This window comes from Hyperolius riggenbachi, chromosome 1 (genome assembly GCF_040937935.1).
Source record: "Hyperolius riggenbachi isolate aHypRig1 chromosome 1, aHypRig1.pri, whole genome shotgun sequence".
NCBI classification, from domain to species: domain Eukaryota; kingdom Metazoa; phylum Chordata; class Amphibia; order Anura; family Hyperoliidae; genus Hyperolius; species Hyperolius riggenbachi.
The window spans coordinates 478929369-478956765 of NC_090646.1; the positions used below are offsets into that span (position 1 = coordinate 478929369).

Sequence of the window (27397 nt, forward strand, 5' to 3'; positions counted from 1 at the left end):
CAATCATGAACCACTTTTCAACAGTACCATTCACCGAGGTATAGGGGCTTGGGTAGGGACAGATCTACTGAGCAATTCAGTTCCTATACAGTCTCAGTCCCTTGCTGCCAAGTCCAAGCTATATTGTTCAGCACAACTGGGTGTTGGGGACCCTCTTTAATATGGCACTGAAGCAATTTCCACAGTTCGTTGAATGGTATATGGCATCCAAAATGATGTTCAATTTTACTCAGAAAATCTCTCAGACTCTTGTTCTATCTACTGTACTTTTCAAATTACGGTATCTCTTAGGCACCACTTTCTTTGATGGGGATTCCCAAAATAATAAACAAAAATAAAGAAAGAATCAACTGATCAAAAAGGGGTTAGAGAAATAAAAAGAAAAGAAAAGAAATGACAAAATTGACCAATGCACCCAGCTATACCATCAATATCTCACTTTTCCAAAATCACTCTTTTCTTATGCTATTTTGAACTCTATACTGAATAAGCTCTAATTTTTGGTATTTGCGAAACTTGTATCTCCAACTTTGTTGACAATTTATCTCTGTCAGATGTCATTCTGCTTCGTAAATAACTGAAGAACAAATCAACTGATGAACTGATGACTTATGAACTGAAGCAGGTTGACAGGCAAATGTCTCTGAGTCAGGATCACTGCTAACGGCTGAGCTATATTAGCTCTGAGGGGGCTATCAGAGACTATTCACTTTTCTGGGGACAAAATTTACTCACACTTAATATACTTGGTTACAGTCTCTGTTTCTTTGGCAGTGCAGTATTATCTTGCATTATTAAACTGATTATCATCACAATGTCACTGTTTCTTTAAGGCTTTATCAGACAGGCAGATTTTAGTCACACCACTTTCATCAGAATATGCCTTTCAGTATGCTGGGGTTAACTGTCACTATTCTCAGACAACCTCCACTGAACTCTGGCCCTTTTCTGATCACAACCTGCAGCTTGAAGCTGGCGCAAGGCCTATACTCAACTGGCCTGACAGGATCTCTCTCCTCCTGTGCTCACCTGGATCTTGCCTGCTGTCTCCTCACACGGTCTTCGGTCACTGCTTTGAGCTCTGTCACTCACTGCCCCCACTCTGCTGGTGGTCTGGTTGCTGCCGCCGGGCCCCTGCTCTGCCTCATGGGGTGACTGCTACTGCTGCTCTGCTGGCCTCTGCCTCCCTCGCTCACCGCCAATGACTGACTGACTGACTCCAGAGCGCGATGTGAGGACAACTGATTTTGACCAGTTCCCTCAGGCTGTGTCTCGCATGCTCTGCCCTACTGCGCCTGTGCTGTGTCTCGCTCTGCTCGCGCAGGGCTTCTGGAACATTCCTCTCTTTGTATATGTGGTCGCCTAGCAACCTAGTCTATGCGACTATCTGGGCACCCAGGCCTCTCTCTATGCGCCGTTTTGATTCCACAATGCTAATTCTAAGGCGAATTTTAGCCTAACATGCTAAGTTTACCTTACACATGTAAATACACCTCCACGTTACACTACCCTCTTTTAGACGGTTACACTTGTTTCTTCTGTCCTCCTGTGCCTCTTCCTATTCCCCCTCTTTGCCTTCTCCTGTGCCCTTGAGCCTCCTGATGTCCTCTTGTGCCTCTCTGTGCATCTTCCTGTCCTGCCATCCTGTATTACTGATCCCCATGCCACCAGGGCCTCCTCTCATCTCTGAAGATGTCTGATGCCACTCTGGGAGGCACTCTGCAGTCTGCATCCCTGATGCCTTGCAATTTGATTATAAGAAAGATCAAAACTAGCAGAAACAAAATAAAACAAAAAATGACAATAAGCTCACCATTCTTAATACTCCTGTCTACTGCTTTTTCTTAGGGACAGTGTGAAACGGCTATGTTTTATGGGCACATAAAACCTATGTTAGCGGCTATATACCAATATACAGCAATATGTAGCTATAGTAAGGAAAATTACCCTAAAAGCAGGTATCCTGAATAATTTACTGCATTCTACTATATGTTCATACAGTGTCTTTTTAAGTGAGGCCCCTTTAAAAGGTATTTAAAGTCTGAATGCACATTTCCTTTCCATTTATTCAGGAAACACATTTCCGGTATTAAAACTAAATCATTTCTGTCTAAAGATGACACTATGGTTGGCGTCTCATATGCATCACAGAATTATTTACACACGTATGCTCAAAAGCTTACTCAGGCAAGCTCAAGAGTTTGTTCCCACATGCACATATCTGCCAGTCCTGACCTCAGCTTAAGTACTGATTTTGTTTTTCTTCACAATGCAGCCTCACCTGTTCCCATAGCTCCCAACTGTCCCTTTTTCAGAGGGACAGTCCCTCTTTGGGAGCCCTGTCCCTCTGTCCCTCTTTCCTCCTCATTTGTCCCTCTTTCAGGACTATGTCCCTCTTTTTTTGTAAATATATATATTTCTCTACTAAAAAATGTGTTTAACTGACTCTAAACTAATTTTAAAATGTTACTATGAAGAAAAACGAAACAGGATAGAAAGTACCAGTGTGGTTTGAATTATAAAACAACATATTTTTCTTAGGAAATCTTTATGGTATGTGTGACTAGGGGTGTGATGGGGGCGTGATCTGGGGTTTGGCAGGGGTGTGGCTTAAGTGTCTCTCTTTCTGATCTCAAAATGTTGGGAGGTATGCCTGTTCCCAGAGCCAGTTCTAGACTGTCTGCTGCCTGAAGCAAACTTTTGAGGACTTGGAATGATCACACACCAGCAGACAATTTGCACTGTGCATTGTAGCTGCAGTGGGACAAAAATGCTCTCAGTATGAGTAGGTAGGTAGCCAGGGAATCAGTTGAAAAGGGCACCTGAGCCATCTGTATTAAAAGGGGCCTCCAGGGACTTCAATGTTATTTCTGTAAATCTCAGCTACAAGGTGGTGAAACGGGCGCCTGAATTTTCATTTCGGCTACAAGGTTTTCAATTTGGCTACAAAAGTGCACCCCTTTGCAGATGAGATTTTTGATTCGGCTACAAGGTTTTTAATTTCGCCTACAAAAGGGCCCCCTTTTATAGCCAAGATGTTTGATTTGGCTACAAGGTTTGGCTACAAGGTTTTTGATTCAGCTACAAAAGGGCGCCCTTTTATAGCCAAGATTTTTTATTCGGCTACAAGGTTTGGCTACAAGGTTTTTGATTGGTCTACAAAAGGACGCCCTTTTATAGCAGAGATTTTTGATTCAGCTACAAGTTTGGCTGCAAGGTTTTTGATTGGGCTACAAAAGGGTGCCCTTTTATAGCAGAGATTTTTGATTCGGCTACAAGGTTTGGCTAAAATGTTTTTGATTGGGCTACAAAAGGGTGCCCTTTTATAGCTGAGATTTTTGATTCGGCTACAAGGTTTGGCTACAAGGTTTTTGATTGGGCTACAAAAGGGCACCCTTTTATAGCCAAGATTTTTGATTCGGCTACAAGGTTTTTGATTGGGCTACAAAAGAGTGCCCTTTTATAGCCGAGAATTTTGATTCGGCTATCCAGGTACAGGTGCCCCCAGTATAAAAAGCCAGGTATAAGTGCCTCCAGTATATAAAGCCAGGTATAAGCTCCCCTAGTATAAATAACCAAGTATAATTGCCCTCAGTATAGCTAGCCAGGTATAGGTGCCCCCAGAATAGGTAGATGCATAGGTGGCCCGGTATAGGGAGCCAAGTATAGGTGCCCCCAGTATAAGAAGACAAGTATAGAGTCCCCTAATATAGAAAGCCAGATAAGGGTGTCCCCAATATAAGTAGCCCGGTATAGGCGTCTCCAATATAGGAAGCCAGGTATAGGTGCCATCAGTATAGGTAGACAGGTATGAGTGACCCCAGTATAGGTAGCCAGGTATAGATGCCCCCAGTATAGGTAGTCAAGTATAGGTGTCCCCAGTATAGGAAGCTAGGCATAGGTGTCCCCAATATATTGCCATGCACTGATGAGGATCAAACAATCCGAAACAGTCTGTATGCATGTTGGATTATTATGGCTCTGTACAATTTAACAAGCTGACACATCATTGCATTCCAGCGGTTTTGGAGGTGTGTTTAGCTTCTAAGGGTACAATGGTTAATTTGCATATATTCAGCAGTGGTGCTCTGGGAGACATCTCGAGCTCACTCCAACCTGAATTATCGCAAATTCTTTCTGTTTTAGGAAAGCAAATTTTTGTTTTTCTTAACATCTTAGTAAGGGGGCTTTTAGGACCATTGTAGTCCCTTACACACTCCAATGAGTTCTGGGTCACCATGAGCTTGCTGGTTAGTCTGTACCTCTCGGTTTACAAGCCCTACTCCATAGAGCCAAATTAATCCATGCCATGCACTGATGAGGATCAAACAATCCGAAACAGTCTGTATGCATGTTGGATTATTATGGCTCTGTACAATTTAACAAGCTGACACATCATTGCATTCCAGCGGTTCTGGAGGTGTGTTTAGCTTCTAAGGGTACAATGGTTAATTTGCATATATTCAGCAGTGGTGCTCTGGGAGACATCTCGAGCTCACTCCAACCTGAATTATCGCAAATTCTTTCTGTTTTAGGAAAGCAAATTTTTGTTTTTCTTAACATCTTAGTAAGGGGGCTTTTAGGACCATTGTAGTCCCTTACACACTCCAATGAGTTCTGGGTCACCATGAGCTTGCTGGTTAGTCTGTACCTCTCGGTTTACAAGCCCTACTCCATAGAGCCAAATTAATCCATGCCATGCACTGATGAGGATCAAACAATCCGAAACAGTCTGTATGCATGTTGGATTATTATGGCTCTGTACAATTTAACAAGCTGACACATCATTGCATTCCAGCGGTTCTGGAGGTGTGTTTAGCTTCTAAGGGTACAATGGTTAATTTGCATATATTCAGCAGTGGTGCTCTGGGAGACATCTCGAGCTCACTCCAACCTGAATTATCGCAAATTCTTTCTGTTTTAGGAAAGCAAATTTTTGTTTTTCTTAACATCTTAGTAAGGGGGCTTTTAGGACCATTGTAGTCCCTTACACACTCCAATGAGTTCTGGGTCACCATGAGCTTGCTGGTTAGTCTGTACCAATATAGGTAGCTAGGTATAGATGCCACTGGGTAAGAGGAGGTGGGTGACACTGCAGGGAGGGGGGCCGACATAATTCCTCCTTCCATCTCCATGGGCCCCGCATCTGTCCCCCCTGCTGACCCCCCTGTAGAGTGGTGCAGCGGTGTGGTTTGTAATTAACTCACCTGCTCGCTCGCTCCCTAAATGCGATGCGTCCTCTTCAGCAGCCGGCTGGAGCGGGCATCAATGATGCTGGCTCTAAAAGGAGGGGGTGGACTGAATCCTGCAGCGTTCGCCTCTTGAGATGCCTGGCGCACATGAGGAATAGCCGCTGCGGCAGCTTGATTATTGGGCTCCTGTGTGGATGAGGCGTTTTTCAATATTACCATATGGGGGTGGCTACTATGGCTCGGAGTGTTGCTAATTTGCATGTTAGGGGTGAGTTCCCCATTACATCTGCCTGCTACTGCTGGGCTGTGATAGGCTGTGATAGGCTGAATCCTGATTAGCTGCTCTTTGAGCTAGGGGGGTATTTATTCAAGCATGTTTGTCTGGTTCACATTGATGTTATGCTGCACGGCTTGAAAAAGGGTGCGTAGCCTGAAACAGCGGGGCTGTCGCTGTATTCAGACAATATCATGTTTTTATGATTCAATAAAGAGCTATTTATTATATGGTTTCATCAATTGCGCTCCCCTCTTCTCACCCCACCCCGCATAACGCTGGGAAAAGAGCTGGGTATTCCAAGAAGCGCAGTTGCTGTCTGTAGGGCTAGGCAGCCTTACAACAAGGTGAGCGTGCCATTTGTTGGTCAACTGTCACGGATGCTGTGGTGACCCCATAATTCAAGCTGCACAATCGGACCCAATAGGGTGTTGGTCCCGACTTTTTTCATTTCAAACGGATCGCACTATGTGTTTGTTTTCCTCTTTTTCATGTGAACTGTGTCATTAACGGAAAAATCCCCTGGATCACCTGGACTTGGATGGTGGACAGTGAAGGACGTATTAAAGGGAACTGTTTGTACAAATAAATGTTCTGGGAAGGGGTAGCGCACTCCATAAGCCAATAGTTTTCTAAAGAGCTATTTATACAGACGGTGCTGACTCGCTTGTGGATTAGGACCTCCCAATATTATAACACCCTCAGTAGGATGTTGCCATGGATTGATATAAGGGCTATACCCCTAATAGGACAGAGTCACCTTCTAATGAAATGACTCACAAATTAGAAGTGGAAGTGCAATTAGCCAGAAGTTAACACAAATTAGCAAACAAAGTTTTTGCATTGTGAGCAAACTATGTCTACAGTTCCACTTCCCTTCTTTCAAGGCACTGGAAGTTAATTTACCCATTTCCTGCAAGTATTTACTATAAACACCATGGCAATCAGCTACACAAAAACAAAAGCATGCGATTGCAGAAGCAGCCACTGAAGAGCTTTTGCTTCTTACACACTACAAGGAATACGTTGCGGTGCAATTATTTCTCAATCACACCACAACATTGCGGAAAAGTCGCATTGTACATTGATGCTGCAGTGCATCTGTACACATACGGTACCAACAGTGATGAGCGAAAATGCCAATATTTTTTTTGAATACATTTTCACAAAAAAAAATTTAAATTCAATTTTCAAGCAAAACTTCCATTGAAAACAAATTTTAAAATGTTCTGCTTTTTTGCGCATTTCAAGAATCGTTGCAGTAAAAATATAAATTTTTCAGGTTTTCGTGGTACAAATTTTTGCAGTAAAAATATCATTTTATGCATTTTCATGCTTTTCACCAATTTTTGTGGTAAAATTGGCACCCAGGAGGACTACTGGAAGGAAAGAAACACCCTAAACCGCAAGCTGAGATTTGTCAAATAGTATTATGCGGATAGGCATAACCTCTGCTCAAATGACCAGAGGCGTATCTGGGTAATAGAGCACCTATGGAAAACACTGACATTGCACTCCCTTTAGCGATGTATGGGCAGTTCGACCAGGAGACAGATCTCTCAGTCTCTCTGATCAAGTCTGATCAGAGAGAGATCTGTTGTTTGCCCATACACGGCCCAGGCCGATTCCCAATCACTTTCAGTATGATCTATGAGAAATTAGATGAAGTGAATAATTAGTTAATTGGCTAGTTGGTTAGTTAAGCTACTATATAAACTTAATAAGAATGCATATTAAATAGTTTAGATAATAAAAGTTCTAAGTGAACATAACATGGGCTTGATTCACAAAAGAGTGCTAACTGTTAGCACGGCCGTTAAAAAGCGGAATCGGAAATGCATGCAGTGTGCAAGAGGCCTTAGCACCATTTTGTGAATCAAGCCCAATGGGCGCAAACCTGGGCGTTAGGTGGTTTGCACCCAAACATTGAATAAAGCCCCGCTCAGTGTGCGCGCAGCGCACATCATGGGTAATAGTGCGCATTGCGACGATAACGTCGCACCCACTGCTCTGTAAACGAAAACGGCGCATCGGGTGCCCTAAAGAAGCGCATTGATGCGCCGTTTCGGGGGCACCAGATGCGCCGTTTTTGACGCACCAGGTGTAACATTTACAGGGCAGCGGGTGCAACTTTATCGTCGCACAGCACACTATTACCCACAAGCGGGGCTGTATGTGAAGTAACTTTGCGCCACTGTTAGTGCGCGCAAAGCTACTTAGGGGGCACAAAGTGGCTTTTCACAGCGGCGCTAACACTTAGCGCTGCTTAGTGAATCAAGCCCATGGTGTTATTTAAAATAATAATAGGAATAATGGTTGCTATAAATTGTACAACAGTTGATATAAGTTGATTGTAAGCTTGCAAAGGCAGTGCTCTCTCCTCTTTTGTGTCTTGGAAATCATTATACATTTTATTCATCATGTTATTTTATCACTGTTATTACCAATTCTGTATTTTGTATTCTGTATGTTGTATCATTTTGTATTTTTGTCTCTAAATATGTATCTTGTATATTGGTGTACACCATTGTCTGTATTATTATGTACCTCATGTTCGTTTCTTACTTTGTACAGCGCCACGGAACATGTTGGCGCATTATAAATCAATAATTATAATATTAATATAAATTAAATTAAACTAAAAGTCTAATACAAACAAAGAGGACAATTGATATGATTTAATATTGTTATAATGAAATTCATATACTAAAAAGGTGATCTATTAACCTCTTGAGGACTGCAGTGCTAAACCCCCCTAGTTACCAGGCCATTTTTAGTGAAATGTGCCACTGCAGCTTTAAGACTAAGCTGCAGATCCGCACAACACAGCACACCAGTGATTTCCCCCCACCTTTTTTCCCCACTAACAGAGCTCTCTGTTGGTGGGGTCTGATCGCCCCCAGATTGTTTATTTTTTGTTTTTATAAATATTTTTGTTATTGTTTTTTATGAAAAACAGTATAGGCTTGATTCACAAAGCAGTGCTAACCTACTTAGCACGTCTAAAGTCTTTAGACGTGCTAACCAGGGTTCTAAGTAGGTTAGCACCGAATTATCTGATTCAGAAATTCGGTGCTAACCTACTTAGCACCCTGGTTAGCACGTCTAAAGACTTTAGACGTGCTAAGTAGGTTAGCACCGCTTTGTGAATCAAGCCCTATGTCTCTTTAAACCTATTCCCTACCTCCCTCCCTCCCTCCCCACAGCCAGCCAATTATGGCGATTGGCTGTCATAGGCTTCTGCCTATGAGAGCCGATCGCTCTCCAGTGTCCCAGGGGGACAGCCGTGTCACACGGCTGTCCCCAGTACAGCGCTGCTGACGATCGCATCGCTGTACATGTAAATAGACGGCGATCACGCCGTCTAACAGTCTCCCGAGCGGCAATAGCCGCTCGGAGACTGAAGGCGGGGTGGAACTCTGCCCCCCAAGCAGGAGATGCGCGCGCAGCCTGCGCGCGATCTCCTGCATTAGCTGGCCCCAGGACTTTACGCCAATCGGCGTGACGCGGTAGGAAACAGGTTAAATAGATGTTATAAGCTATTCATCTTGATATAAAGTGTAGAGAGGATATGGTTAACTGACTGGCAATGCAGAAAAAGTGCATTAGTGACGTGTTTGCAAAAGATGACATCTGGCTTTGATCCTAGTGTAACCTGCAATAACAATGACAGCTAAGGGTGCAACAGTGACAACAGTGACGTGTTAACAATTAGTGCCAGAGCAGATCAGTACATAATAAATAACATTAGAAAGCATATTGATGTTCACTAGGAACTTTGCTTATCTAATATATTTAATAAGCATTTTATCAAATCAACTGAAAATTGATGCTGCAATAAGCATGCCCGATCGATGAGTCGTTTGATTTTGGTCCAAAATTGTCCAAATTTATTGATTGAGCACAATCTCTGGAAATTCTCTGGACGATGTGGTTGATTGGGTGTGTGGCGGCAATGGAAAGTAATATCGCAATGAGCGACAAACACGACGGAACCCCTGGCCGCTATCCCCCCAAATGTTAATGTGCCCCCCGGTGCCTGTGCATTAAAATCTCACCTGTTACAGCTGCTGCACGAGTGTCCCGCTGCTCCAGTTTCCCCATTCGCTCCCCGTGTGGCTGCTGTGGCAGATGCAATGTCACAAGGTGAATCCCGAGATTCCATTCTGAAATCGGGAATTGGGCTGAGGTGTACAGGCAACCAACAGATCTCTCTGTGATCAGATTCAATCAGAGAGAGACCTGTCTCTTGGTCATTCCACCCATACATTGCTAGATGTATGGGCACCTCAGGGGCAAACCCAGGATTTTAAAAGGGGGGGATTCCTGAAAGTTCTCCCTCAGCCACGCACAATTTAGTATAATAATATGATAGGACATAATGCTGGGTACACATAATGCAATTTCCCGTCCTACTAACAGGATCTGACAATTATTTCCTAAATGTCCGATCTGCTCCCGATTAACAAAGGGATCGATCAGGAGCAGTTTGGATACAGATAGTAATGAGGACAGCCGACATTGCTAATGAAGGGAGCAGGAGCACAGGGCTATGCTCATACCTGACTCTGTTAAGTTCCCCAAAGCTGCTCTATGCTCTGTACACACACTGCTGCTCTATGCTCTGTACACACACTGCTGCTCCATGCTCTGTACACACACTGCTGCTCCATGCTCTGTACACACGTTGCTGCTCCATGCTCTGTACACACGCTGCTGCTACATACAAAGTCAACTGTAACAGGGAAAGAAAGGGGGAAGTCCTGTGAGCTGCAGGATACCTGCAGATATTCTGGTGTCTCAACTTGTGCCTTTCCCCAGACACTGCACCGGCCCTGGTCTGAGGGGGGATTCTGGGCAGCTGTAACCCCCCTGCGTTTGCCTATGCACCTTTATCTTCAATCCACATGTACCGTATTTTAAGCTTTGGTTTTCTGAAAATGACAATTAATAGATGACTTTACCTGGATATTGATTAAGTGATCCATTCCTTTATATTAATAATATTTTATTAAACATTTATTACAATTATTTGGTAATTAAGGTATTTTGTCAGTTCTGTAAATAATCATGCAAATTTTTAACCATTTTGGATTATTATGTACTCTTTTATTATTGTTTAATGTAATATCGATTTCTAAATAACCTACTTTTATGTATTTAGGTATCATGATATATGAATTGTGTACAGATAGTCCCCGGTTAACGAACGAGATAGGGACTGCCCACTCGTTCTTAACCTGAATCTGTCCGTAAGTCGGGACTACCTGTTCTGGCCCGCTGAAAAAGAAGAATATGGGCAGCGGAAGGTAAATAGAGGCCTACTCACCTGATCCTCGGCGGTAGAAGTTGCCCTCGTGGTGCTCGCAAGGTCCGCAGCCCGTCCTCTCGCTTCCTCCATTGTTTCCCGGCAGCTCCTGGCTTCACATGCGGCGCATAATGACGTAATCAGGAAGAGCCCCCTAGTGGCGGCGCTTCCTAATTGCGCCGCATGTGAAGCCAGGAGCCGCCGGGGAACAATGGAGGAAGCGAGAGGACGGGCTGCGGACCTTCCGGGCACCACGAGGGCAACTTCTACCACCGAGGATCAGGTGAGTAGGCCTCTATTTACCTTCCGCTGCCCATATTCTTCTTTTTCAGCGAGCCAGAACAGGTAGTCCCCGGCGGGCGTGACGTCATGCGACGGGGCGATGGTCGCGGCATTCGTATCGGCGGGTCGTTCGTAAGTCGGGCGTTCGTAACCCGGGGACTACCTGTAAATATTTCCTGGTATGAGATAGTTTCAGTCGAAATAGGTTAGACAGATTGAGAGTGCTTATATTTATGCATTTGATTTATGTCTCACTTTTTTGTGGTTTTATTGACCTGATGAAGTGGGAAATTCATGAGAAATGCTTTGTCTGGCCCTACTTTTGTGCAATAAACTTTTAGTAAATTCAGTTGAGTTACATTTACTACATTGGTTGTTTACCTTCTATGGGTGAGGTAAGCCAGCTTTTGGGTGCCTCCATCTTCCACTTATTGATATAGTAGATTATTTTGCAGCAGCCCTTTGTGGGTTGTCATTTGTTATAACATTAACCCTCCTGGCTTTCCGGAAGAGAAGAAAGAGAGGCACCGTACCTATGGACATCACATAGGCGGTATGCAGTGGGGGTTAGGTGAGGCCTGACAGCCGTTTCGCGTACTAACGCGTCATCAGTTAGTGCCTCTGATGACGCGTTAGTACGCGAAACGGCTGTCAGGCCTCACCTAACCCCCACTGCATACCGCCTATGTGATGTCCATTGGAGCCCAATAAAGGTGTAACATAGGTACGGTGCCTCTCTTTCTTCTCTTCCGGAAAACTGTTACTGCACCTGAGCAGCACGTACCCTATAGCACCAGTGGCTCCAGCCCACCTGCCGCGTCTAGTGCCAAGTCTTTTGTCTTTTGCCTGTACAATTAACCCTCCTGGCGGTTTGCTAAAAAATCGCCAGGGGGCAGCAAATCTTTTTTTTTTATTTTATTTTTTTTTTCATGTAGCGAGACAAAGTCTCGCTACATGATAGCCGCTGCTCAGCGGCATCCCCCCAGCCCCTCCGATCGCCGCCGGCGATCGGTGATCAGGAGATCCCGTTCAAAGAACGGGATCTCCTGGAGGGCTTCCCCCGTCGCCATGGCGACGGGGCGGGATGACGTCACCGACGTCATCGACGTCGTGACGTCAAAGGGGATTCCTATCCACCCCATAGAGCTGCCTGGCACTGATTGGCCAGGCAGCGCACGGGGTCTGGGGGGGGGGGGGGCGGCTGCGGCGCGACGGATAGCGGCGGATCGGCGGGTAGCGGCGGCGATCGGGCACTGCACGCAGCTAGCAAAGTGCTAGCTGCGTGCAGCAAAAAAAAAATTATGCAAATCGGCCCAGCGGGGCCTGAGCGGTGCCTTCCGGCGGCATAGCCCGAGCTCAGCTCGGGCTTACCGCCAGGAAGGTTAATGGTGTGTTATAGCAAATGGCCTGAAATTGCCTTTGTGTCACCCCTGCTACTGTCATTACATTTCTCTCCACAGTTTTCAGCAGGGAAGGTAATCCAAAGGAACTGGAATTTGAGAATGGACCACAAATTGTATAATTGAAGTTTTAATCTTTTCTGCAAGAGAAAAATATTGTGCATAGGAAAGCATCCGTATATTATCCCCAAGCAAATGGGGAGATTCAACAGAAGTCTTGAAGAAGCTCTTTTGACTGCAAATCTTAGTTGTAAATGTTGGAAAGTTTTTACCACCGAGTTCTTTTATGTTTACAGAGTAATGGCACAAGCAACTATACAAGCATTGACAGTTAAGCTGTTACATGGCAGACATACTGTATGTGCACTAAATGTCATGTGGTTGACATACTACTTATCATGCTGGTGCGTGACGAGGTAACGTATAGCTAAATATACAATGACAGTACAATGCGCAGTCTTAGACCGGTCAGAACTTGTGCACAAGTTTCACAATGTCGAGGTAAAAAGTCGTTAAGCTTAATTGTAGTCAAATTCGAGCAGAGTCATACAAGTGTTTCAGATGTCAGTCGTATTACAAGGATCGGGCAGTAACAGAGTCAGGGACAGGCCGAGTCGGTAACGTAAATCATAATATTTATTACTATTTTTGTATTATTATTTTTTTTTACAAGCCCTCCCTTCCCCCAGGCGGCCAATCACCACAATCGGCTGTCATAGGCGTCTGCCTATGACAGCCAATCGCTCTCTTGTCCCCCAGGGGGACAGCCGTGTCCCACGGCTGTTCCCAGTACAGCACTGCTGCTGATCGAAGCGCTGTACATGTAATTACACGGCGGTTTCGCCGTGTAACAGTCTTCCGAGCGGCGATCGCCGCTCGGAGACTGAAGACGGAGCTCTGCTCCACCCACCAAGCAGGAGATGCGCGCACAGCCTGTGCGCGATCGCCTGCAAACTGCTGCCCCCCCATCGGCGTGACGTGGTCGGTAAGCAGTTACATACAGATCCTAAAACCCCAGAAACCACCCCCAATTAGTGATTTCACCTGTGACATCACTTTCCGTCATCCCTAACCCTCCTCCTGAGCCTATAAGGCTCACTCAAACTCGCGCGTGCGCGGTGCGACCTTTGGGTCGCGCGCAAGCGGAAGACACCGCCGGAGGGATGCTGGGGATGCCACCAGAGGACGTCTGCTGCGAAGTCCCGCCGCTCGCCCGAACCACGCCGGAGATGCTGCGGGACCTGCCACCGGAAGGTAAGAATGTTACATTACCCCCCCCCCTCCCGAGGAGTGGTCTCCGAACACTCATTACTGGGTTTATCAGGAAATTTTAGATGAAAATCATTAATCAACAGGTCGGCATGAATTTGAAGGGCTAGAAGCCAACATATTTCCTCAGGGCCATATCCTTTCCAGTCTACTAGATACTGCAAGGAACCTCAAACTTTTCTAGAATCTAAAATGTTCTCCACTTCGTATTCAGTTTCTCCATCCACCTCAACTGGAGGAGGAGGAGCTGAAGGTATGATGGTATTAGCAGCTGGTTTCAGCGAGAGACATGGAATGACTTAACCCATCTCATAGACTGGGGAAGTGTCACTCTACAGTGTAAACTACATTATTCATCTTTTCCTGAATGGGATAGGGACCAATAAATCTAGGGCCCAATTTAGCTGAAAGCTGATGCAGAGGAATATTGCGGGTAGATACCCACACCATATCCTCAGGAGAAAACTCAAACTCAGGAGATTGTGGGCATCAGCATACAATTTCTGACGGGACCCTGCATCCTTCAAGTTTAGCTGCACCTGAGGCCAAATTTGTTGAATGTGAGTGCTCCATTCCTCTAAAGCTGGAAAAGAGGAGTTGGTAGATGGGAAACAAGTAAATTTGGGGTTTTGACCAGTCACAATCCAAAATGGAGATAATTTGGTGAAAGTGTTGGGTAGATTATTAAATGCAAATTCAGCGAATGGCAAAAATTCTGACCATGCTTCTTGACAGTCTGAAACAAAACATCGAAGGTACTGTTCATTGATTGGTTTTCTCTGTCTGCCCATTAGTCTCGGGGTGAAACGCACAACTTGATGCCCACCAGTTCACAAAAAGCATGCCAGAACCAAGAAACAAATTGTACCCCCTGTCCGATACAATGTTCTCAGGGATTTCATGTAAGCGGAATATATGTTTAATGAAAAGTCTCGCCAATTCCTGAGCAGAGGGTAACCCGTGGAGCAGCACAAAATGTGCCATCTTACTGAACCTGTCCACAACCACCCAAAACACCTTCTTCCCATCAGAAAATCCACTATAAAATCTATCAAGGGATGAGACCAGGGTCTGGATGGGATAGGTAAAGGCATGAGATGACTCCGGGGGGGCAGTCCTGGACACTTTACTTCTAGCACAAATAGGACAGGCTGCAACAAAATCCTTACAATCCTTACTGATTGAGGGCCACCATACATGGCATGATAGCAGATTCAATGTTTTAACCTTCCCAGGGTGTCCTGCCAGTTTAGAATCATGAAACATCTGTAGTGTCTGTAAATGTAAATGTAAAGGTACAAAATAAAGACCCGGGGATGTCTCCTGGGGCCTGTCTTGTTGAAACGATTGTAACATCTCAACTAAATCTGAAAATTCCCTCCTTAGGAGAAGCTTCCCGGGAAGCTACGGGTTCAAAGGTTCTAGATAAAGCATCGGCCTTTACATTCTTGGTTCCAGGTTTATAGGTAATTACAAAATTGAACCGAGTGAAAAATAGGGCCCATCAAGCCTGTCTGTAAAGTAGTTAACTTGCATAGTATTGCTTTGTGTTATAATTGAATATTAGTATATTTGACATTTGTTTAACCTTTTGGGGACCACCTATTTGAGATCCTACATCGCACTTGTGGCTGTTCTAGCCTGATGCAGGGTAGGATCTATACCGCCCGCCGTTTCTGCTCCAGACGCGATCGCGCGCACCCGAGAGGAGAGATTACGCTGTCATATGACAGCTGACATCTCCCTTCAGTGATCAGAAGCCATTGGGTATGGCTTCTGATCACGTGATCACTATGATCGCCACCGGATCATAGTGATCACTGTGACAGCTGCGGTGGAAGGGTGGGGAAAAGAGGATCCACTCACCTCCCTTACGTTCCCACGACGATCGGCGCTCCCTTCCGCTATGGCCAGCATCCCCTCTCGCTCTGAAGTCAGTGCCGGGTCCCGGCTTGATGACATCGTCAAGCCGCGACCTGGAACTGAGAGGAGTGCCGGCCGGACTGGAGGGGTCTACTCAGTGGCGTAGCTATGGAGCTCGGGGCCCTGGTGCAAGTTTAACAATGGGGCCCCCCAAGAACTCTATACATAACACTTGATACAGCGCAACAAAACCTGCCAAGGTCATTTACAGTATTAGAGGTGCAAGAAGGGGGTGGGGAACAAATTGTTAATGATTACTACTATTCAGAGCATCTTTAGAAGTGATTATTACCAGCACAGGACCAATAAACAGCTTATACTTTGGTGTAGGAAGGGCCCCATGGGGCCCCTTTTGCCCAAGGGCCCCGATGCGGTTGCTACCTCTGCAACCCCTATTGCTACGCCCCTGGGTCTACTGCGGCTCATTGCTGGAGCCTGGGAGTTGAGTAAAGGTTGCCAGGTACAGGGGGGGACACCTGGCCACACAGGGGACACACAGCCCAGTAAGCCCTAATAGGGATCTGGCTGCCTGACACCCCCAAACACGCCCCCCCATGCAAAAACGCCTGATCCTTAAGGGAGGTTAAGCGGCCGGTCCCCAAAGTGTTAAAGAAGCTTTTGTAATAAGAGGGGAATATGTGGTGTTCATTCATCTGACCTTTAGTTGGCACTGTTATACTTGTTTAAAGACAAGCTGTCAGCCATACTATCTCAGAAAAAAATGAAAACCACATATAAGTAGATGCATACTTGCTCTACTTACATAACATATGTATTGCACTGTCCACGTTTTGATTTAAGTGATTTTTCTACAGTAAAAAAAGAGAAAATCCTTCTTAGCATTTCTCATTTTAACTGTGGCTTTTTTGAAGCCAATCCTGATGTAATGTCCTCCCTTACTCTCCTCTGCCTGATTGTGTATGCATAGCCTGCCCTTCACTATAGAAAGTGCATTGTCTCAGGATGAGAAATATTGGCCAATCAGAAAGGAACAGAGGTGTGGGAGGTAAAAACAGGAGGGAAAGAGGCTTCAACTAATCAGGCTGCATTAGTTCAGTCTGAGGTGAAGTAGAGAAGCAAAAAAGGACAACCTAGCATGCTCTGCAACTTCCTTTTTGTGTACCAAATTGTGTGTGTACCAAATAAGAGTGGGGTTGGTAAACTGGGGAATGATCATTTATCAACAAGAAAAGTAATAGTGATTTAAACTTTTGGATTGCCTGGTTAGCATCCTTATTACTTGTTTACCAGATAAAAATAAATAATTGTTTTTTTATTTTATGCCCGACAGTTACACTTTAATGCATAATATCTATACTGTTGAGGGTCATTGGTTCCTGTTCTGCTCTGGCTAATGACACCGAGAAAAGTCAGGGCTGTATTTAGGGTTTGGGCTCCCCTAGGCACCCCAAACCTATGGCGCCCACCCCCCGCAGGAGAATGTTGGCGGCGCGCGAAGCGCGCTGCGGCGAAAAGTGGGCGTGGCCACAGAATGCAGTGGGCGTGTCCATAACACAGTGGGTGTGACCAATTAAAATTTTCTAGTAAGAGTGCAGCCCAAAGTCGGTGGGGCCATGTTTTCTCCCCGGGTATGAGTAAAGTGACCCTAAAAAAGCAAGTAGGAAATGCGCCCCCCCCCCCCAAACACACATTAGCCAGTGTTCTCTCGCACAAAATAGTGGTAGGTATTAGATTGTGAGCTCCCCTGAGAAAAGTCTGTAACATGACTATGTTCTCTGCAAAGTTCTGCAGAAGATGCCGTGCTATATAAATACATAAGAATATGGTAGGGCATTCGACTATGGCAGGATTAGATTGTAAGCTCCTCAGAGGATAGTCAGTGACATGACTATGTACTCTGTGAAGTACTGCTGAAGATGGCAGTACAATATAGTACAGTAGTATGGCAGCATGGTGCAATAGTGGTTAGCGCTCTCGCCTTGCAGCGCTGGGTTCCCGGTTCAAATCCCAGCCAGGTCAACATCTGCAAGGAGTTTGTATGTGCTCCCTGTGTCTGTGTGGGTTTCCTTAAGACACTCTGGTTTCCTCCCACATCCCAATAACATACGATACAGATAAGTTAATTGGCTTCCCCCTAAAAATTGGCCCTAGACTACGATACTTACATACACATATGACTATGGTAGGGATTAGATTGTGAGCTCCTCTGTGGGACAGTTAGTGACAAAACAATACATACTCTGTACAGCGCTGCATAATATGTTGGCGCTATATAAATAATTAGTATAAGTACAGTATAAAGTAGCCAGGTCTATAGGTGTCCAAATGTAGACATACTATAGGTGTCCCCAGTATAGATAGCCAGGTCTATAGGTATTCCCAGTTTAGGTAGTAGTCAGGGGCATAACTAGAAATCACTAAGCCCCCTTGTGAAAATTTGGATGCCCCCCCCCCCCCCATAGGTGCCAAATAATCATAATGGGGCGTTTCCCCATAAAATAATCATAAATGCAGCAATGTTTCACCATAAAATAGTCGCAATGTGAGCAGCATTTCACCATAAAATAATCGCAATGAGTGCAACATTTCAGCAGAGAATTATCGCAATGTGGGCAACATTTCAGCAGAGAATTATCGCAATGTGGGCAACATTTCACCAGAAAATAATCGCAATGAGTGCAACATTTCAGCAGAGAATAATCGCAATGAGTGCAACATTTCAGCAGAGAATTATCGCAATGTAGGCAACATTTCACCAGAAAATAATCGCAATGAGTGCAACATTTCAGCAGAGAATAATCGCAATGTGGGCAACATTTCACCAGAAAATAATCGCAATGTGGGCAACATTTCACCAGAAAATAATCGCAATGTGGGCAACATTTCAGGAGAAAATAATCGCAATGTGGGCAACATTTCAGGAGAAAATAATCGCAATGAGTGCAACATTTCAGCAGAGAATAATCGCAATGAGTGCAACATTTCAGCAGAGAATAATCGCAATGTGGGCAACATTTCACCAGAAAATAATCGCAATGTGGGCAACATTTCACCAGAAAATAATCGCAATGAGTGCAACATTTCAGGAGAAAATAATCGCAATGAGTGCAACATTTCAGCAGAGAATAATCGCAATGAGTGCAACATTTCAGCAAAAAATAAACACAATGTGGGCAGCATTTCAGCAGTAAATCACACAGTGGGCAGCATAACACCAGTGGGCTGGCTGAGTACCTGGCTGGGCGAGTGGGCAGTGGGCTGGCTGGGTAGCTGGGTGAGAAAGCAGTGGGCTGGCTGGGTACTTGGCTGGGCGAGCGGGCAGTGGGTCAGGTACCTGGCTGGGCGAGCGTGCAGGCTGGGTGAGCAGGCAGTGGGATGGCTGGGTACCTGGCTGGGCGAGCGGGCAGTGGGCAGGCTGGGTACCTGGCTGGGCGTGTGGGCAGGCTGGGTGGCTGGGCAAGCGGGCAGGCTGGGTACCTGGCTGGGCATGCGGGCTGGCTGGGTACCTGGCTGGGCATGCGGGCTGGCTGGGTACCTGGCTGGGCATGCGGGCTGGCTGGGTACCTGGCTGGGCATGCGGGCTGGCTGGGTACCTGGCTGGGCATGCTGGCAGTGGGCTGGCTGGGTACCTGGCTGGGCATGCGGGCTGGCTGGGTACCTGGCTGGGCATGCGGGCTGGCTGGGTACCTGGTTGGGCATGCGGGCTGGCTGGGTACCTGGCTGGGCATGCGGGCTGGCTGGGTACCTGGCTGGGCATGCGGGCTGGCTGGGTACCTGGCTGGGCATGCGGGCTGGCTGGGTACCTGGCTGGGCATGCGGGCTGGCTGGTTGGGCATGCGGGCTGGGTACCTGGCGGGGCATGCGGGCTGGCTGGTTGGGCATGCGGGCTGGGTACCTGGCGGGGCATGCGGGCTGGCTACCTGGCTGGGCATGCGGGCTGGCTACCTGGCTGGGCATGCGGGCTGGCTACCTGGCGGGGCATGCGGGCTGGCTACCTGGCTGGGCATGCGGGCTGGCTACCTGGCTGGGCATGTGGGCAGCAGGCTGGCTGGGCATGTGGTGGGCAGGGGGCTCAGGGCTGACTGGGTACCTGGCAGGGCTGGGCAGCTGGGCCCCAGCGGCTCCTTCGCGTGTGTCCCGACTCCCGGGCTTTTCATGACTCGCCCCCGGCCTCCAGCAGAGTAAGTGACTGTGGCAGCGGTTGGTCAGGACGTGATCCTGAACTCTGCACTCCGCCGCCTGGTCTGGTGACGTCACTAGAGCAGGCGGCGGCATGCAGAGTTCAGGATCTCGTCCTGGCCGGCCGCTACCACTCTGCTGGAGGGCGGGGGTGAGCGAGTTCCCCTCGATCTGTCGGTGCGCTCTCCGCCGCTCCCCCCAACCCCCCCCCCACCCCAAAAAAAAAAAAAAAGGTAAAAAAAAAAATAAGAAATTTAAAATGAAAAAAAAAAAAAAAAAAAAGAATAAATGAACTACAGGTGGCCGCCCCCCCCGAGGACCCGCCCATGGCACCGGCCCACGGGTGCCTCTTAATAGATACGTCCATGAGAAAAGTCCCTGTTATGTAGAGAGTTGGAGAATCCTGTAAATAAACCAAGATTCAGTTATCCTGCCTGCGTTATTATTGAACATGACAAAAGGCGATTTCTCTGGAAAAAATATTAGAATTGTGTGAATAATGGCATGGTCACCTATTCATCTGGACTAACAATTAAACATTTAGGAGGGTGAGTTATTGCTGTGACAGTGGTCTTTGCCTCACATGTTACTATGAGGCATTATATTTAGCACTGTGACATTTGCCTAACATATTAGAATTTATCATCTTTCTTTATAAGGTAATGTATTAAGCTAAGTGACATTTACTACACATTATTGTTACTGTGTGACTGTAAGCTATGATGGCTGTTGTTTTTGCCACATGGTTATTACACCAATCATTTTCAATGCTTGTGTTCAGTCTTTCTACACTATTGCCACTATTTTGCAGCGGTTACATTTTATTTTTTTAAGTGGCCCGTGTCTCCTTTGTAGATTTACATTCTTTACTTAGACATTTTAAGGACCAAGTATTATAGAATGTGTTTTTTATCAGTGTTCTTATAGTTCTGCATAGAGTTTGCGTTTAATTTGCATGGAATTCAGAATTGTTGCATCTCATTGATCCTCTCTCTACCTGCTCCCTTAAAATAACACAATACACATAGACCAGGGATCAGAAGCAGATAAATGACCTTGCCATGACCTGCAGCTAGAATCAAAAAGGTAAATCAGTTAGTAAATACATATATGTTATCATTTCAGAATGAAATCCAAAAATCATTGGAAAATAGTATAACCTTGAAATGATAATACATTTAAAACAATAGCTGCTCTGGAGTGCAATATGGTAGGGCAGTCATGTTTATTCTCTATGCAAATTATAGAACTGGTAGATTATAATTATCCCATTTGCATGTCCAAATCAGAAACTACATTTTAGGCCGTGCTGCAAAAAGTTAATAAACAAAGTATCCACCTCTGCCTTTAGCCGGCCCAACCCTGCCATTTGGAGGTTTAAAAGGAACCTGCCATATTTATTTCCTTTTAAACAATGACAATTGCCTGGTAGTCCTGCTTATGTTTCTGATTATTATTGTCTGAATGACACACCTGGAACAAGCATGCTGGAAATCCAGTCAGACTTGAGTCAGAAACATCTGATCTGCATGCTTGTTTAGGGTCTAATGCTAAATGTATTAAGAGGACAGCCACGCAATGTGCATTGTTTAAAAGGAAATAAACATGTCAGCCTCCACATGTCTCTCACTTCAGGTTCCCTTTAAAAGAGATTTGAATGCTCTGGATAATTGCTTTTGGATGTAAAGCTTATAATATAATGCTTGTTTGCTTTGCTGTAGCATAATATTTTACAAAGAGCCCAGGTGACTCATGTCTAGTGACCTTTACAGTTTGTGTTCCCACATGCCTCTCCTGTCCTAGGGTTAGATAGCAGCAATTGGTATTTCCTCTTCTTTGCATGATGCCCAAAGTGTATGTTGGCTGGCTACAGTACACCAGACTGTTGCTCAGTAGCTCAAGTGGTTTGCTGATTAGCTGGGATGTAATGATGAAGAAACACAGATCTTATCTGCATATGGCAAGCATATGGCACATAATAATTGGCTGGCATTTCAGATTAACAGAGACACTGCAAATCGTGTGCTTTCCCATCCTCCTCATCTACATGCATGGTGGGCAAATCTCCAAGGTGCCTGCATGACTTAAGCCTGTCTCTTCTCCATACACCTCCATCAGGTTACCTGCAGGCTTAATTGATTCCTTGATGTATTGCATTTGTGTGGAAAAAATATATATATCGATTTTGGATTGCAAAATTGCTCATGACAATTTTTAGATTTAGATTTTACCATAATGTTCAGGGTACAGGGTCAAATCCTGGATTTAATAATTGAAAATGCATATCAACACAATCGTGGGAGGACCAAGGACCAAGATAAAACTTGAGGTTTAAGGTTCTTTTCAAAGATTAGGTGAAAACATAGTTTTTATTAATTATTCATTGTCATGATTTCATGTCATGGACTTGACATTGTAGTCTAACTAGCTTATTCCACTTAAAGTGAAACTGAAAGCAAATCTTATCCTGTATTTATACTTACCTGGGGCTTCCTCCTGTCCCATGTGGTCTGTGGAGTCCCTCGCCATACTCCTCCACCCCTATATTCTGCCGCTATCTAGCCAGGTAAACGGGCCAGCCGCATGCATTTATGCCCCTTCAGCACATGCGGGCCTCAGCCAGGCACGCCCCCCTCCCCCCATTACGCTCCCACGTCTGAGAGCTTTCTGCGGGGGTGCGACAGGACGGGAAGCGCATGAGCGGCCGAGCCACACATGCACTGAAGAGCTTGGTTGGCCCGATTACTGGGCCTGGTAGTGGCAGAATGGAGGGGCCAAGGAGGACGGTGAGGGACTCCATGGACCTCATGGGGCGGGAGGAAGCCCGAGGTAAGTATAAATACAGGATAAGCTTTGATCTCAGGTTCACTTTAAGTGGTATAAACATATAATACAAGTAAAACGGAAAAAGTATTAACTTGAAAGCTGTTGAATGCTGTATATAAGTAAAGTCTGGTTCAGCCAACTAATTTCAGATGCCACATAATTCATTCACTATGGTCCACCTGTGTGCAGTCAAAGGGCTCGATTCACAAAAGGGTGCTAACTCAGTTAGCACACCTAAAAGCTTTGGGCGTGATAACTATGGTGCTAAGCAGTTAGCGCGCCCAAAGCTTTTGTTAATTATGCGCAAAGTTTAGCGTGACATTTTAGGCGCACCTCGTGCGTCGTTTTGATCGTCCTAAAGGGCTTTAGGCGTGCTAACGGGTTTTTAGGCATGCTAACTAAGTTAGCACCCTTTTGTGAATCAAGCCCAAAGTGTTACATGATTTATCACAAGTCCATATATGCAATTCTCTTTTTCTCCCAAGTTTTTTCCCAGATGATATTTTCCCACCTTATCAGTAAAATGCCTTTTAAGCCAACAGCAAGAAAGAAAATACTCAGAATAATTTTGACAGGACTTTTTCACCTACTTTTTAGCACTTTTTCAGTTGCAAAGTGCTAAAAATTTATTTTAAACAAAAGATGAAAAATTATCTCTTAAGAGAAAACTTAGGGAAAAAAGTGTCATGAGCACTTCTAAGGGCCATAGGGCTTGATTCACTGAAGCATGCAACACGTTAACACGCCAGTGAAAAGTCACTTTGCACGTGCTAACATGCTTTGCACGTGCTAACTAGGGTGCTAAGTAGTTTGCATGTGCAAACTACGGTGCTAAGTAGTTTGCACGTGCTAACCATGGTGCTAAGTAGTTTGTTCGTGCAAACTACTTAGCACCCTAGTTTGCACGTGCAAAGCTTTTAGGCGTGATAACTGAGTTATCACGCTTTTGTGAATCCAACCCATAGTGTTTGTATAAATGTCTGTATAAATAAACCTGTTCTGAAAGGCTCTGCACGGCCACCAAGCCAAGAACATGTATACCATGGGACACACCAGATAGGTCAGATACAAAGCTGTGGAGAAGCGTAGAGCAGAGTTGGGCTATAAAAAGTTTTTAAAAAATACCAAATTTTCATGATCCCATATAGAATTATTAACACCATTACTACACAATGAAAAAAGTACCACCACTACAAAACTTACAAGAGAAGCCCGTCCATCATGTTTTCACTTCCTGCTGTGACACCTGCTGTTTTCCCAACTACCATCTCCACCTGTGTACCACTGCTTTCACACCTATCATTCCCTTATGCCACCTGCTGCTTTTGCTCTTGGAAGCAACCATATCATGTGTATCCTCGCTGCCACCCCACTCCCCCATTGTTCTGTGCCCTCAACTGCTCAGTCCCCTTTTGTCACCCTATGTGCAGTTTCTTCTGCCCCATCCCTCACTTCTCTCGTTTCTCTATGTGTGCCTCCTTATTTCTTCTTTCAGATCACATATGTGTGACCTGCTCCTGTGATCCATTTCACCTCATTTTTGTGCCTCCTACTGCCTCCCATCCACCTTTTCTTGTGTGCCCTCTGCTACTTACCTTCCTGTTAATTGGTACTTTCCTTCCTGTTAATTACAACTTCCCTTTATTTTAATTTCCCTCCATGTGCAACACACCGCCCTCTCCTCTATTCGGCCTTCTGTTGCTTCCTCTTATCCCATTCTGCTCCCACTGCTTACTCTATAGTGTGCACCCACCCACCTCAATGGCTACCCCATATTTCTACGTTTATGCCATTCTTATGAATCCCCCCTGCTGCTCTCATCCCCTTATTAGTCTCCTGTGTCCATTTCTATTCATCATAAGTGTCCCCTACTGCGATCATCCCCTTGTGGTCCCTCCTTATACCCCATCCCTCCCATCCATAATCGCCTACCACCACTGCATGTCATGTCTTTAGTAGGTAGCTGCCCGATTGGGCTAGCTGGTACAGCACTCCACGCTGGTCAACCTACAAACGAGTGGTGCTCATTCAGATTCCAGATAATACGAACTTTTTCAGCTATCCGACCTCGGATCTGGATTCCGGATTTCTGTGTAAACCCGAAAAGCACTACGAGGATATTTATCCGCAATCCGGATATCCGTCGGATATCCGAATCCAGATACTGTAACTAAGGAGATGACGTCCATGACGTCATTGAGCCAATCAGAGGGCTCCCAGCCTAAGCCCTAGCAACCAATCACAGAAGGGAACCCTGACCAGCCCCTCCTGACCTCATTGAGCCAATCAGAGGGCTCCCAGCTTAAGCCCTAGCACCCAATCACAGAAGGGAACCCTGGCCAGCCCCCCCTGTATATTAAGGAGGGGTGCCATGATGAGAAATCTCATCCTTGCTTGTGACTGCTCACTGAGAGACATGTTCCAGTGCTGCTGGCCTAGCAAGTGCTGTATACAGTGATAAACCTAAAGCTGTTCAGTGATTAACACCTTCACTATCACTACACTATTGTTCTATTGTTTATTAGGTAGCTAGCTTTGCTTTCATTCAGTGACAGTCAGAGTGTGTTCTGCAGGTCTGCAGCAGCTGCTATAGGTCCTGTCCTGTGTGTGTGTTATGCACAGATAAGGCCAGCTGCTGGCCTGCTAATAGCCTTAGTTACAATATAGGTTAGGGAATAGGATTGCTATGTTATTGTGTAGTTAGTACTGCAGTCAGTGCTAGTTAGTTAGTTAGTTAGTTAGAGTAGTACTACTGTGTTAGCTTACTACAGAACTGCTGTGCTGAGCAGTGTCAGTGTGACAGTTAGTGTGCACTAGTGTCTTCTCCTCTGCTGTTTGTCACTCCGTGCTGATTTGCTTTAAAGTCGAAACCCCGATTTTAATAAAGTACAAGTACCCCACATCATGTGGCTGAAGCAAGCTGGCGCTGACAGTGGTCAGGCTCGGAGCACCAGAACCCCTTCTGCCACTCCTGCCGACACTGAGACATGTTCAGGCAGCCAGTCCTCAGTGGCCTCCTCTGCTCCCTACACCGCTTCCCGTGCAAGGAAAAAACTCCGCTAGACCCTGTTGGGCGAGTCTTTCCCTGTTGTTGGCAAGAGGGGGACATGAAGTGGCTGGGAATCACTATGCCTGCCTTACCACCCTTTACCCCCACCACCACAACCTCCTGGCTCCTCCTGATTAACTATTACTAACTAAGCCGCCTGGTTCACAATTTTTTTTACAGCCGTGGTACCACCAACGTTACATGGCACGTGGCACTTGGCGCGTGCCACGTGACAAGTGCCACGTGCCAATTGCCACGTGCCACGTCCAGCAAGCTCCTGGCACATGTTACACCTGCTGCATTGCCCTGCTCCTGCTGCCTGTGCTGCTCCCACCGCCAGGGTGCCACAGGCAACTGATACCACCTATATTTAGCCAAAAACACAATTGCTGCATCATTTGTTGGAGGTGTCCGGCCTGAAAACTGTCATGTCCCAGTGGTGCGGTTGGACTTTGGACACAATGGGCTTGATTCACAAAGCGGTGCTAACCTACTTAGCACGTCTAAAGTCTTTAGACGTGCTAACCAGGGTGCTAAGTAGGTTAGCACCGGATTTCTCAATCAGATCGCGCGCTAACTTTGCGCGCGTAAAGTGTTACGCGCGCAAAGTGCTATGCGCGCTAAGTCCCATAGGCTTTAATGGGCACTTCACGCGGAGCGCCCTGCGCTCTGTGCAGTGCGCGCGTAAACTTTTACGCGCATAAAGTTTAGACGTGCTAAGGGGGTTTTCACAGGCGTGCTAACAGTCAGCACTGCTTTGTGAATCAAGCCCAATGTGGGCTGCACGACCGCTGTCTGGAACCTAGTCCTGATGTTAATTTACACCCAATTTTTATTTTTTTTGGGGGGGGGGGGGATTTTAAGTCCCCACATAATCAATTAGTGTTTCCTTTTAAAAAAACATGATGCTACATGCCTCATTTACCCTAAAAAAAGTTTTAGAAGCAATTTAAAGGCCAATTCCGGTTTTCTATTCGGATATACGAATCCGCCTGGATATCCCGGATAATGCGTTCGGATATGTGCATGTACGCAGATATCAGAAAGTTCGGATTCGGATATCTGGGTATCCGGATCCGAATCAATTCGAATTTTGAAAAAGGGTATCTGAGCAGCACTGCTACAAACCACACCAACACATGGGTGCAGCAGACATGCAGTGATTCCAATGCTTTTCTGCCGCCTGTGTGAGCATAGTCATACTGTCACCACTACACTCAGTATGTGGAATAAGAGCCAAAGCTTTCTGTAGCATCTGAAGAAAAATAGTTATGCTGATGATCGACCATTACTGGTCCATACCTGATAAGAGGCGTTAGGGCACATTCACACAGAATAAAATGTAAATTTCTTCTTAGTACTGTGTTGGACTAATTTAACACTGATGAGACATTGGAAGAGGGAGCCTATAGCATTCTAGCATAAATAGCCTTCCTTGCAAAGTCCAGCTGCTCGAGGCTGATGGGCTGATGCTCCCAATCAACAAAAGCTGAATTCATATAATTCCAAAGAGCTTACATTACATCTTAAGTGAGGCCATTATATCCCCTTATACAGATTATCAGTCAGGGCAGTCCAGTGCTGCTAATCCATTCATACAATTATGTCTTTTCAAAATCCATTACAACGTAATCCCATTTTTGGCAGCCTGCCACATGCAAAGCAAGGGTAGGAACAAAGTTGCTTTTTCATATCTCAGTTTTTGAAGTTCCATACTATGGGCTTGATTCACAA

The 27397-nt window shown here is 45.6% G+C and overlaps 1 protein-coding gene across 1 annotated transcript in view; it reads left to right on the forward strand.

The window, feature by feature from the left end:
• LOC137521778 (leukotriene B4 receptor 1-like) overlaps positions 1–27397 on the forward strand; it is a 65442-nt gene that overhangs the window by 36427 nt on the left and 1618 nt on the right. The window lies entirely within an intron of this gene.